Source organism: Miniopterus natalensis, chromosome X (assembly GCF_054644295.1).
Source record: "Miniopterus natalensis isolate mMinNat1 chromosome X, mMinNat1.hap1, whole genome shotgun sequence".
Lineage (NCBI taxonomy): Eukaryota > Metazoa > Chordata > Mammalia > Chiroptera > Miniopteridae > Miniopterus > Miniopterus natalensis.
This window is the reverse complement of record NC_142103.1, coordinates 67079031-67089462: the sequence shown is the minus strand read 5'-3', so window position 1 is coordinate 67089462 and position 10432 is coordinate 67079031.

Here is a 10432-nt window from a genome sequence, read left to right as displayed (position 1 = left end):
ATTCCCCTTTTAGCTGGAGGCCTGCTTTGTACCTGGGCCCCAATAACTTTTTTCCATGTCTCAGCTGCTTGCTCAGTACCCTCTTACAGTGCATCTGCCCATATTGACCAGGCTTCAGACTCTATCTGGCCACATATGAAGCTAGTTGCTTCACTACCTTGTACTCAGGTTCAGATAGAACCTGATGCTTGACTGGTTTTGCCAGGACACTCCCGCCCTGCTGACCATTGACCCAGAGAGGTCCCTTTCTAGATATCATGTACCTTATTAGCCATTGTGGTAGGTTGAATAATGGCCCCCAGAGATGTCCACATCTTGAGGAGAAGGTGATATGGCAATGAAAGCAGAGATTGGGGTGATGCACTTTGAAGATGGAGGAAGGGGCCACAAGCCAAGGCTCACAGGAGGCCACTAGAAGCTGAAAAAGGCAAGAAAATGGGTTTGCCCCTCAGAGTTTCCAGAAGCAACCAGTCTTGCTAAAACTCTGACTTTATCTTAGTGAAACTGATTTTGGACTTCTGGCCTCCAGAACTGTAAGAGAACACATTTGCATTGTTTTAAGTTACTAAGTTTGTGGCAATTTTAAAATAATCACCACAGGAATCTCATACATCCAGTGTTCTCACTCAGGGAAGAGGTAAGGAAGGGGCTTAGGTCTCTCAGGATTATCCTTAAAGAGTGAAAGGCCATTGGGGAAAAGAATGTTGGGTCAGAGGGCCGCCAGCCTGGGTTGAGGCCCAGTTCTGCCCCAACCAGAGAAAGCCCTACCTCTACAGGCTTTGAGCTTCCCTGTACAAAATGGAGATCATAATAAACGGACTTGCCACGAGGATCAAAGGAGAGAACACTGGTCCATGTGTTTGTCCATCTGTATATTTGGGAATGTGCTGGCTGAAGAGGTGCTGAACAAAAGCCGGCTGTCTGCCAGGCTTCCCATAACTCTGCTCCTGTCATCTCACCCAGCATTCATCTTTGGCCTTTTCTCTAATCCCCTCCTACTAAAACCATTCAACAAACTTTAGCATGACTAGCATAGTCTGGGGCGGGAGCTGAAGGGGTCCCCAAAGTCTAAGAAAATATGCCCTTGACAAGGCCACCATCAAAGAAGAATGTGTAGGGGAAGATGAAGAAAGGATACAAGTTTCATGAATAGGTCATGGAAATCTGCCTTGAGCACAAATGTACCACCAACTGGATGGTGCTCGCTGCCTCATGCTGCAGCCTCCCTGTGACCATGTAGCCCATTTGCAACCAATTGTGATTCTTCCATTAATGACTACCTCCCCTTCCATTGCTGGACCATGAGCTCCACAAGGGCTCTTATCTAGACTGTTCACTGCAGTGCCCTTGCCACTAGCACAAGGCCAGTTACACAGGAGGTACTCAGAACATATTTGTGACTGTTAGACCTTAGGGACACTTCCCTATTCACTGTTTGGGCATCTACTCTTGGCCTTTAGCCTCCTCAACTTCTCTGCACTGACTAATACACTGACCACTCTCTCAATTTTTCATCCCCTCATCCCTAGCTTTCTTTGATGCCTTAGTTTTGAGTTCATATTTAAAAAAAAAATTCTCTTTATTGCTGAAAATATTAAAGATGTCCACTTTTCCCACCATTGATCCCCTCCACTCCGCATCCACCCCAGGCCTTCCTCATACCAATGTCTGTGTCCATAAGTTATGCATATAAGCATATAAGTTCTTCGATTAATCTCTCCCCACCCACTCCCCCACCCTCACCTTCCCTCGGAGATTCCTCAGTCTGTTCCGTGCTTCTATGTCTCTGGGTTCATTTTGTTCATCAGTTTATTTTGTTTATTATATTCCACATATGAGTGAGATCATGTGGTACTTGTCTTTCTCTGACTGGGTTATTTCTCTCAGCATAATACTCTCAAGTTACCTCCATGCTGTCTCATAGGGTAAGAGATCCTTGTTCTTACAGCTGCATAGTATTCCTTGGTGTAAATGTCCCACAGCTTTTTTACCCACTCAACTATTGATGGGCACTTGGGCTGTTTCCAGATTTTAGCTATTGTAAATTGCACTGCTATGAACATAGGGGTGCATAAGTTCTTTCTGATTGGTGTATTGGGTTTCTTAGGATATATTCATGGAAGTGGGATCACTGGGTCAAATGGCAGTTCCATTTTTAATTTTTTGAGGAACCTCCATACTGTTTTCCATAGTGGCTGCACCAGTCTGCATTCCCATCAGCAGTGTACTAAGGTTCCCCTTTCTTCATATCCTCGCCATCACTTGTCCCTTGTTGTTGCTGACTTGTTGATGGTAGCCCTTCTGACAGGTGTGAAGTGATACCTCATTGTGGTTTTAATTTGCATCTCTCTGATGATTAGTGACTTTGAGCATTTTTTCTTATGTCTCTTGGTGATATGTATTTCCTCTTTGGAGAAGTGTCTATTTAGGTCCTTTGCCCATTTTTCAACTGGATTGTTTGTCTTCCTTTTGTTAAGTTGTATGAGTTCCTTATATATTTTGGATATTAAACCTTTATCAGATGTGTCATTGGCAAATATGTTCTCCCGTACAGTGGATTCCTTTTCATTTTGTTAATGGTTTCTTTTGCTGTTCAGAAGCTTTTTATTATGATGTAGTCCCATTTGTTTATTTTTTCCTTTGTTTCTCTTGCCCTAGGAGATGTATTGGCAAACATATTGCTACGAGAGATATATGAGATTTTGCTGCCTATGTTTTCCTCTAGGATTTTTATGGTTTCAGGCCTTACATTTAAGTCCTTTATCCATTTTGAGTTTATTTTTGTGTATGGTGTAAATTTGTGGTCTAGTTTCATTGTTTTGCATGTATCTGTCCAATTTTCCCAACACCATTTATTGAAAAGACTGTCTTTACTCTATTGCACGTTCTTCCCTTCTTTGTCAAATATTAATTGACCATAATGGCTTGGGTTGATTTCTGAGTTCTCTATTCTGTTTCATTGATCTATATGTCTGTTCTTGTGCCAGTATCAGGCTGTTTTAATTACAGTGGCTTTGTAGTATAACTTGATATCTGATATTGTGATCCCTCCAACTTTGTTCTTTCTCAAGATTGCCATGGTTATTCGAGGTCTTTTTTGGTTTCACACAAATTTTTGAAGTGTTTGTTCTAGATCTGTGAAATGCCCTGTTGGTATTTTAATAAGGATTGCATTGAATATATAGATTGCTTTGAGTAGTATGGACATTTTAATGATGCTAATTCTTCCAACCCATGAACATGGTATATTCTTCCACTGGTTTATATCTTCCTCTATCTCTTTTTGCAATGTCCTGTAGTTTTCTGAGTACAGGTCTTTTACCTCCTAGGTTAAGTTTATTTCTAAGTGTCTTAATTTTTTTGTTGCAATGGTAAATGGGATTGTTTTTTAGTTTCTCTTTCTGAGGATACATTATTGGTGTATAAAAATGTCATCGATTCCTAGGTACTAATTTCCTGCTACCTTGCTGAATTCATTTATTAAATCTAGTAGTTTTTTGGTGGAGCCTTTAGGGTTTTCTATGTACAATATCATACCATTTGCAAATAATGATAGTTTTACTTCCTCCTTTCCCGTTTGGATGCCTTTTATGTTTTCTTCATGTCTGATCACTGTGACTAGAACTGTTCCAATAAAAAGACATAGGGTGGCTGAGTGGATAAGAAAACATGACCCAAATATATGCTGTCTACAAGAGACTCATCTCAGAACAAAAGACTCACACAGGATAAGAGTGAAGGGATGGAAAAAAATTTTCCATGCAAGTGGAAATAGGAAAAAAGCTTGGGTAGCAATATTCATATCTGAAAAAATAGACTTCAAAATGAAGGTCATAACAAGAGACAATAAAAGTCACTATATAATGCTAAAGAGGTTGATGCAATGAGGATATAACCCTGATAAACATATATGCGCCCACTATAGGAGCACCTAAATGTATAAAAAAACCAAAACAACTTCTAAAGGACTTTAAGGAAGAGATAGACAGCAATACAGTCATAGTAGGGGACTTTAACACCCCATTGACTTCACTAGATAGGTCTTCCAGACAAAAAAATCAGTAAGGAAACAGTGACCCTAAATGACGCTCTAGATCAGATGGATTTAATTGACATTTACAGAACATTGCACTCCAAAGCTGCAGAACATACATTATTCTCAAGTGCACACGGGACATTCTCAAAAATAGAGCACATGTTAGGGCATAGAACAAGTCTCTACAAGTTCAAGAAGATTGAAATCAAATCAAGCATCTTCTCTGACTACAATGTCATGAAATTAGAAATCAACTACAATAAAAACACTAAAAAACATTCAAACACATAGAAACTAAATAGAACATTATTAAACAATGAATGGGTTACCAAAGACATCAAGGAAAAAATAAAAACTTCCTGGAAACAAATGAAAATGAACACACAACAGCCCCAAATCTATGGGACACAATGAAAGCAGTCCTGAGAGGGAAGTTCATAGCACTACAGGCCTACCTCAAAAAACAAGGGAAACTTCCAATAGACTCTCTAACCCTACAACTTAAAGAAAGAGAAAGAGAACAACAAGAAAAACCCAGAGTAAGTAGAAGGAAGGAAATAATAAAGATCAGAACAGAAATAAATGACATTAAAAAGCAATACAAAAAATCAATGAAACCAAGAGCTGGTTGTTTGAAAAGATAAACAATATTGATGAACCTTTAGCCAGACTCACCAAGAAACAAAGAGAGAGGATCCAAATAAAATCAGAAAGGAAAGAGGTGAAGTAACAACTTACCTAACAGAAATACAAAGGATTGTAAGAAAGTACTATAAACAACTATATTCCACGAAGCTGGACAACCTGGGTGAAATGGACAAATTCCTAGAAAAATACAACCTCCCAAAACTCATCAAGAAGAATCAGAAAACCTGAATAAGCCAATAACTGCTGATGAAGTTGAAGTAGTAATCAAAGGGCTCCCAGTACACAAAAGCCCTGGTCTAGATGGCTTCTCAGGGGAGTTTTACCAAACATTCAAAGAAGAATGCCTATCCTTCTCAAACTATTCCAAAAAATCCAAGAGGAAGGAACACTTCCAAGCTCTTTTTACGAGGCCAGCATTAGCCTAATTCCAAAACCAGATAAAGACACTATAAAGAAAGAAAATTACAGGCCAATATCCCTGATGAACAGAGATGCTAAAATTCTTAACAAAATACTAGCACCGGATCCAACAATACATTGATAGCACAATGGATCCAGCAATGTATTAAAAAGATTATACACCATGACCAAGTGGGATTTATTCCAGGGATGTAAGGCTGGTACAATATTCACAAATCAATAAATGTGATATATCACATAAACAAATTGAAGGACAAAAATCACATGATCATGTCAATAGATGCAGAAAAAGTATTTGACAAAATCCAACACCCATTTTTGATAAAAACTCTCAGCAAAGTGGGAATAGAGGGATCATACCTCAACATAATAAAGACCGTATATGACAGACCTATAGACAACATCACACTCAATGGGCAAAAACTAAAATCATTTCCCATAAGAACAGGAACAAGACAGGGGTGTCCACATTCACCACTCTTATTCAACATAGTACTTGAGTTCACCTTTTAATCTTCCAGGTCCTGTGTTCCTATGACTTCAAGTAGCAGCAGTATGCCAAGACCCCTCAAATATTGATCTCTTGCCTTCTAGAATTCCAAGGTTCCTCAGACTCACCGTCGCCAGAATACAAACTTCCTAGTTATATTTAATCCTTCCCTGTCCCTTAGCTCCAAATCCAATCAATCACTGCATATTGTCTATTCGAGCCCAGAATCATCTCCAGACTATTTCTTCTCTGTATCCCCATAACCAGTTCCCTAAAACAGAGACACTCTCACCCTCTCTCTCCTGTACTGCAGAAGTAGCTTGCCATTGGTGCCTTCCTTCAGTCCCTCACCCTGCACTTCCCCTCACCATTCAAACACAAATATTACCATGTCACTCTCTAGGGGGTGATCAAGTCCAAGCTCCTTGACCCCTGCTGCACTTCATCTCCTACCATTTCTAGCCACAGCCCACGGTGGTTGCCTCAGCCTGAAAGCTAGAATACCACTCCTTCTCTTCTAAGGCTGGCCAAATTGGTCTCATCCTTTGTTGTTGTTGTTGTTGTTGTTAGTAGGCATCCTAATGGATGTGAGGTAGTATCTCACTGTGGTTTTGATTTATATTTTCCTAATGACTAGTGATGTTGAGCATCTTTTCATTTGTCTGTTGGTCTATCAGTCACTCTTAAGCAGAGGTTGGGAAACTTTCTCTGTAAAGGAGAAGGTAGTAAACATTTTAGGCTTTGTGTGTCACACAACAGCTGGTCAACTTTGCCATTGTAGCACTAATGAAACCAAGACAATATGCAAATGAATGGATGTGACTGGGTGCCAATAAAACTTTACTGACTGAAGTGGACAGCAAGAGGGATTTGACCCTGAGTTCACTGTTTGCAGACCTCTGTTCTTTTTTTTTTTAATGTTAGAAAACTGCTTTATTGGAATTTTGTATTATGAAAAATTTCAAATGTACAGAAAAGTGGAGAAAATAGTATTTAACAAGAATTTGTATACTCATTACTTAGGTTTAACAATTGTTAATTTGCCATCCTTTGTTTTCTGAAATATTTTAAATATTGAAAAGGAAATTATATATCTTTCATGACTTTTTGCCACTTTAATATGCATCTTTACAAAATAGGGACTTTTTTTTTACATAACCCCAATACCATTAACTTATTTAATGATTAATAATAACTTCCTAATATTATCTAATATTAATTCACATTCAAATTCCCCTATTTGTCTCTAAATGTCTCTTAGGGTGCATCTGTTCAAACCAGGATCCAATCAAGACCATGTATCACCCTTAGACCTCTGCTCTTAAGTCAAGGAGCACTTGGATTATTACTTTCTCTGTGGGCCTCTGAGGGTAAGGGCTCTATCCCAGTCACTTTTGCATCCTTTTGGACTTAGCAGGTGCTCTGCTAATATTTCCTAAATTTATGGTCTCTGCACCCCCCACCCCAATGGAGAACAAAGCCAGTGGTGTGTGTGTCTCCCAGAACTTGCTGGAAAAGGCATCTTGCAAGAGTTGCTGGGATACAGGCTGCAGTACAAGACAAAAGCTGATAGAACTTCATCCTCTTCTCTCTCCTTTTATTTCCTACCCAGGTCACCCTAGAAAGTTCTCTGGGCCGAAGGAGCAAATGTGAACAAACATCCTGGGGTTGAGTGGGTGAGAGGCAGATCTGACAAAAGGAAGGCTCTAATTTGGGCCCATCATCATTTGGAATCTTCCATGATTAACAACTAGGCAGTGCTGGTGAGGGAAGACTGTAGTATCTCCAACATGCCTTTTTTCCCCTCCCCATTCCTAACTATCTATTTGTGTTCTTTAAGCCCTTCAGGTTGGAAAGCCTCAGATCAGAGCCCATGCTTCTTCTTCCCCATGTGGGCGCGTTTGCTGCAGTAGGCTGCTTGAATCAAATGGGTAATGTAGGGTGCGCTGGCCTCAGGGATCAGGGACCCATGGTCTAGCCCTGGTTCTGCTAACTGCCTGAGTGCCTTTGGCTGTGGCTTCTTCTCTCTGGGACTCCCCCAGCTGGTCAATGTGGGTGTTGGTGGCTTTCCCCTCTAAATGCCCTTCCAGTCTGGTTAAACTTACTGGGCACCTTCCCAGGAGCAGGTATTGCACATGACTTCAGGGACAGAGAAATAAATAAAAAGCTCCTGGCCCTTGATAAGTATAGTGGCTCATAGGAGATCTGGGCAGCTAAATCGATGATTAACTTATAACCGAGGAAGTGCTTTGACTGAGACTAGGCTTTGCAGGAAGCCAGAAGAGATACCTTTTTGAGAGAAAGCTGGGAGGAGGAAATGCTTTTGGAGATAAGGTTTAGAATGAAGGGGAGGCTGCAGGCCTAGCAGGGCCATAGGGGGAGCTTTAAGCTAGCTTGTCGGGATAGGATAGAGAGAGGGAAGGCAAGGGAAGTCACATCAAGAGGTATTTCAGTTTAGCAAAGGGGAGAACTTTCTACCAGCAAGGGTTATCACACGCCAAGGAGGAAGTTTAGAGCTACTTGTCAGTGGATAGAAATGCACACTATAGCTTGGAGGGCTGGGACCAGAGGCCTCAACCATTCCTGTCCTGTTTGCTGAGCCATCCTCCACCTTGGTTCCAGTCTTTCCCTGTTTTAGAGTCACAGACTCCACAGATGGAACAGCTGGCCACAAGCACCCCCTGGTCCAGGAACACATGCAGATGGGAATGCTGATAAGGTCTGGGGGTCCCATTCTGGCCTCTGCCCCCCTCAGTTTGTCTCTCCTGGACCCTCTGTCCAAAGTGGGCTTCTCCACAGCTGTTGGCCCCCACCCCACTGGCTTGAATTTTGATTGGGCCACAGTCATGTTTGAAAAGCAGATGACAGCTATGTGCCCTTTCCTGCCAAAAGACATAGACTCATAGGTGGCCCAAACGCTGCATCCAATTGATGTGGTTCACAGACCTCTCAAACCACACATGAATGCCAGGCCCAGAACCTCTGCTCCAACCAGTCCCACTATATGCTCTGTTCCCCAGTCCTCGAGTTGTTTCTTTTCATTGCTGCTGTTACTCTAGGATTCTCGGCCAGGCAGGTGGTTACACGTTTCTTGAGTGCCCATTCTGTGCTGTGGGGACATTGGTTGGCTCGGTCCTCACAGAACTCCTGCCCTGGTGTGGGTGGGAGAAAGTACACAGAGGAAGTACACTTAATGAGGAAAAGATTGAGATCCCTAGGCTGGGAGCCCAGAGAACAGGCACAGTCTCCAATTGGGAGGGTCCAGGGAGGCTTTTTGGGGGAAAGGGAGCTGGCCATTCTGGACCTGGGGACACATAGGGGAGAGGACATTGCAGGAAGCCAGGACAACCTGAGCAAGGGGATGTTTGACAGGGCACAGCAGGTGTGAAGCCCAATAGAAGCTGGAAAGGGGGGCTGAGCACAGGCCATGATGGACTGGCAGTGGAATGTGTTCAGAAGAAAATCAGGACCTACTGAAGTGTTTTCAGTAGAGAGAGGGATCTAGGTCTATTTCAGGAAGGACTCTCTGGATGTGCAGAGAGGCTGGATTGGAGGAGACAGATCAGTTTGGCTGTCCCAGTACACCTGACCCAGTGAAGACAGAGCCAGGTGCTGAATGAACTAGGTCGATGTCAATGGGGAGGGAAGACGGCTGAAATGAGAGCTCTCCCCAATGAACATGCAGAACTGGGCCTGGACTTTCAGCTCTCCCCTTTCCCTTGGCCCTGATTCTACAGATGGATGTGCCATGGGAGGGGCACAGGTCTTGGCAGGTTCTCTAGGAAGTCATTTTAGGGAGGTGTGCTGCAAGGGTGTAGGCCTTCAGGAAAGGAACAGGTCAGGTGGCCCAGGGACTTGGGCCTGTGAGGGGGCAAGTTCAGTCTTGCAGTGGTTGAGGAAAGGTTCTAGCTAGATTCAGTGACTTGGTGGGGGGGTCACTTCAGTGGTTCAGAACCATTCATTGGCAGGGCTTGGGAACAATGTGCCAGGCCAACCCCCAGTCTCAGTTCAGTAGGTGTGGGGTGGGGCTCCAGAGTTTCTAACAAACTCTTGGGGGAGGGGTTGGAAGCTATGGTTTCCTGGTAGTCAGACTTTCTCCAAACAGGTTGGGGGGGGGGTTACTTAGGTCTGGGTCAGGACAGCAGGGCAGAGCAAGTAAGGGGGGCAAAAGCCCTCACCAGGCAGGGAGGGCAGCCTTTTGCCCAGTCGGGGCTCAGTGTCTGTCTGGAGGGCTCCCCCAGCTACTTAATGATCTCAGTCTCACCTTTCTGCTCTGCAGGGATGCTGCTTCCTTGGAAAGCCTTTGATGGCTATTTTGCATTTCCAACTGGGCCAGGTTTTCAGCCCACCCTTGCTCCCACACTTTTCCTTTTTGGAACTTACAAGTTTCCAATTATGTATTGATTTGCACGACCCCACTAGAATGTCAGCTGTGGTATGTGTCTGTTTTATTCACCACTGAAGCCCTGGCGGTGCCCAACAAACATGTGGAAACATGTACAGTCCAGAGTTTGACGAGGGACATCTTTGGTCAAGGCAGCTGCTAGCATTTTCCCAGGGAAGCTCAGAGGACAAAGCTGAGGGCACGTTGGCCCTTGATGCTCCTTGGTGAGGTCTCCCAGCTTCAGTCTTCCAAGCAGAGACCCTCCTCCCGGCATCTCTGAAGGTGGAGTTCTCCAGTTCTATGCCCTGACCTCCTCCCTGAGGAAATCAGGCAGTGAGCTCTGACTCTTTTCTAGGAGCTTCCACTAAGGCTTCATTTCTATTTCCAGGGCTGCATCAGTGCTCACTTTTGTCACTTCCTATCTGGTCTCCCAGGCTCCACACAGGGTGGCCAA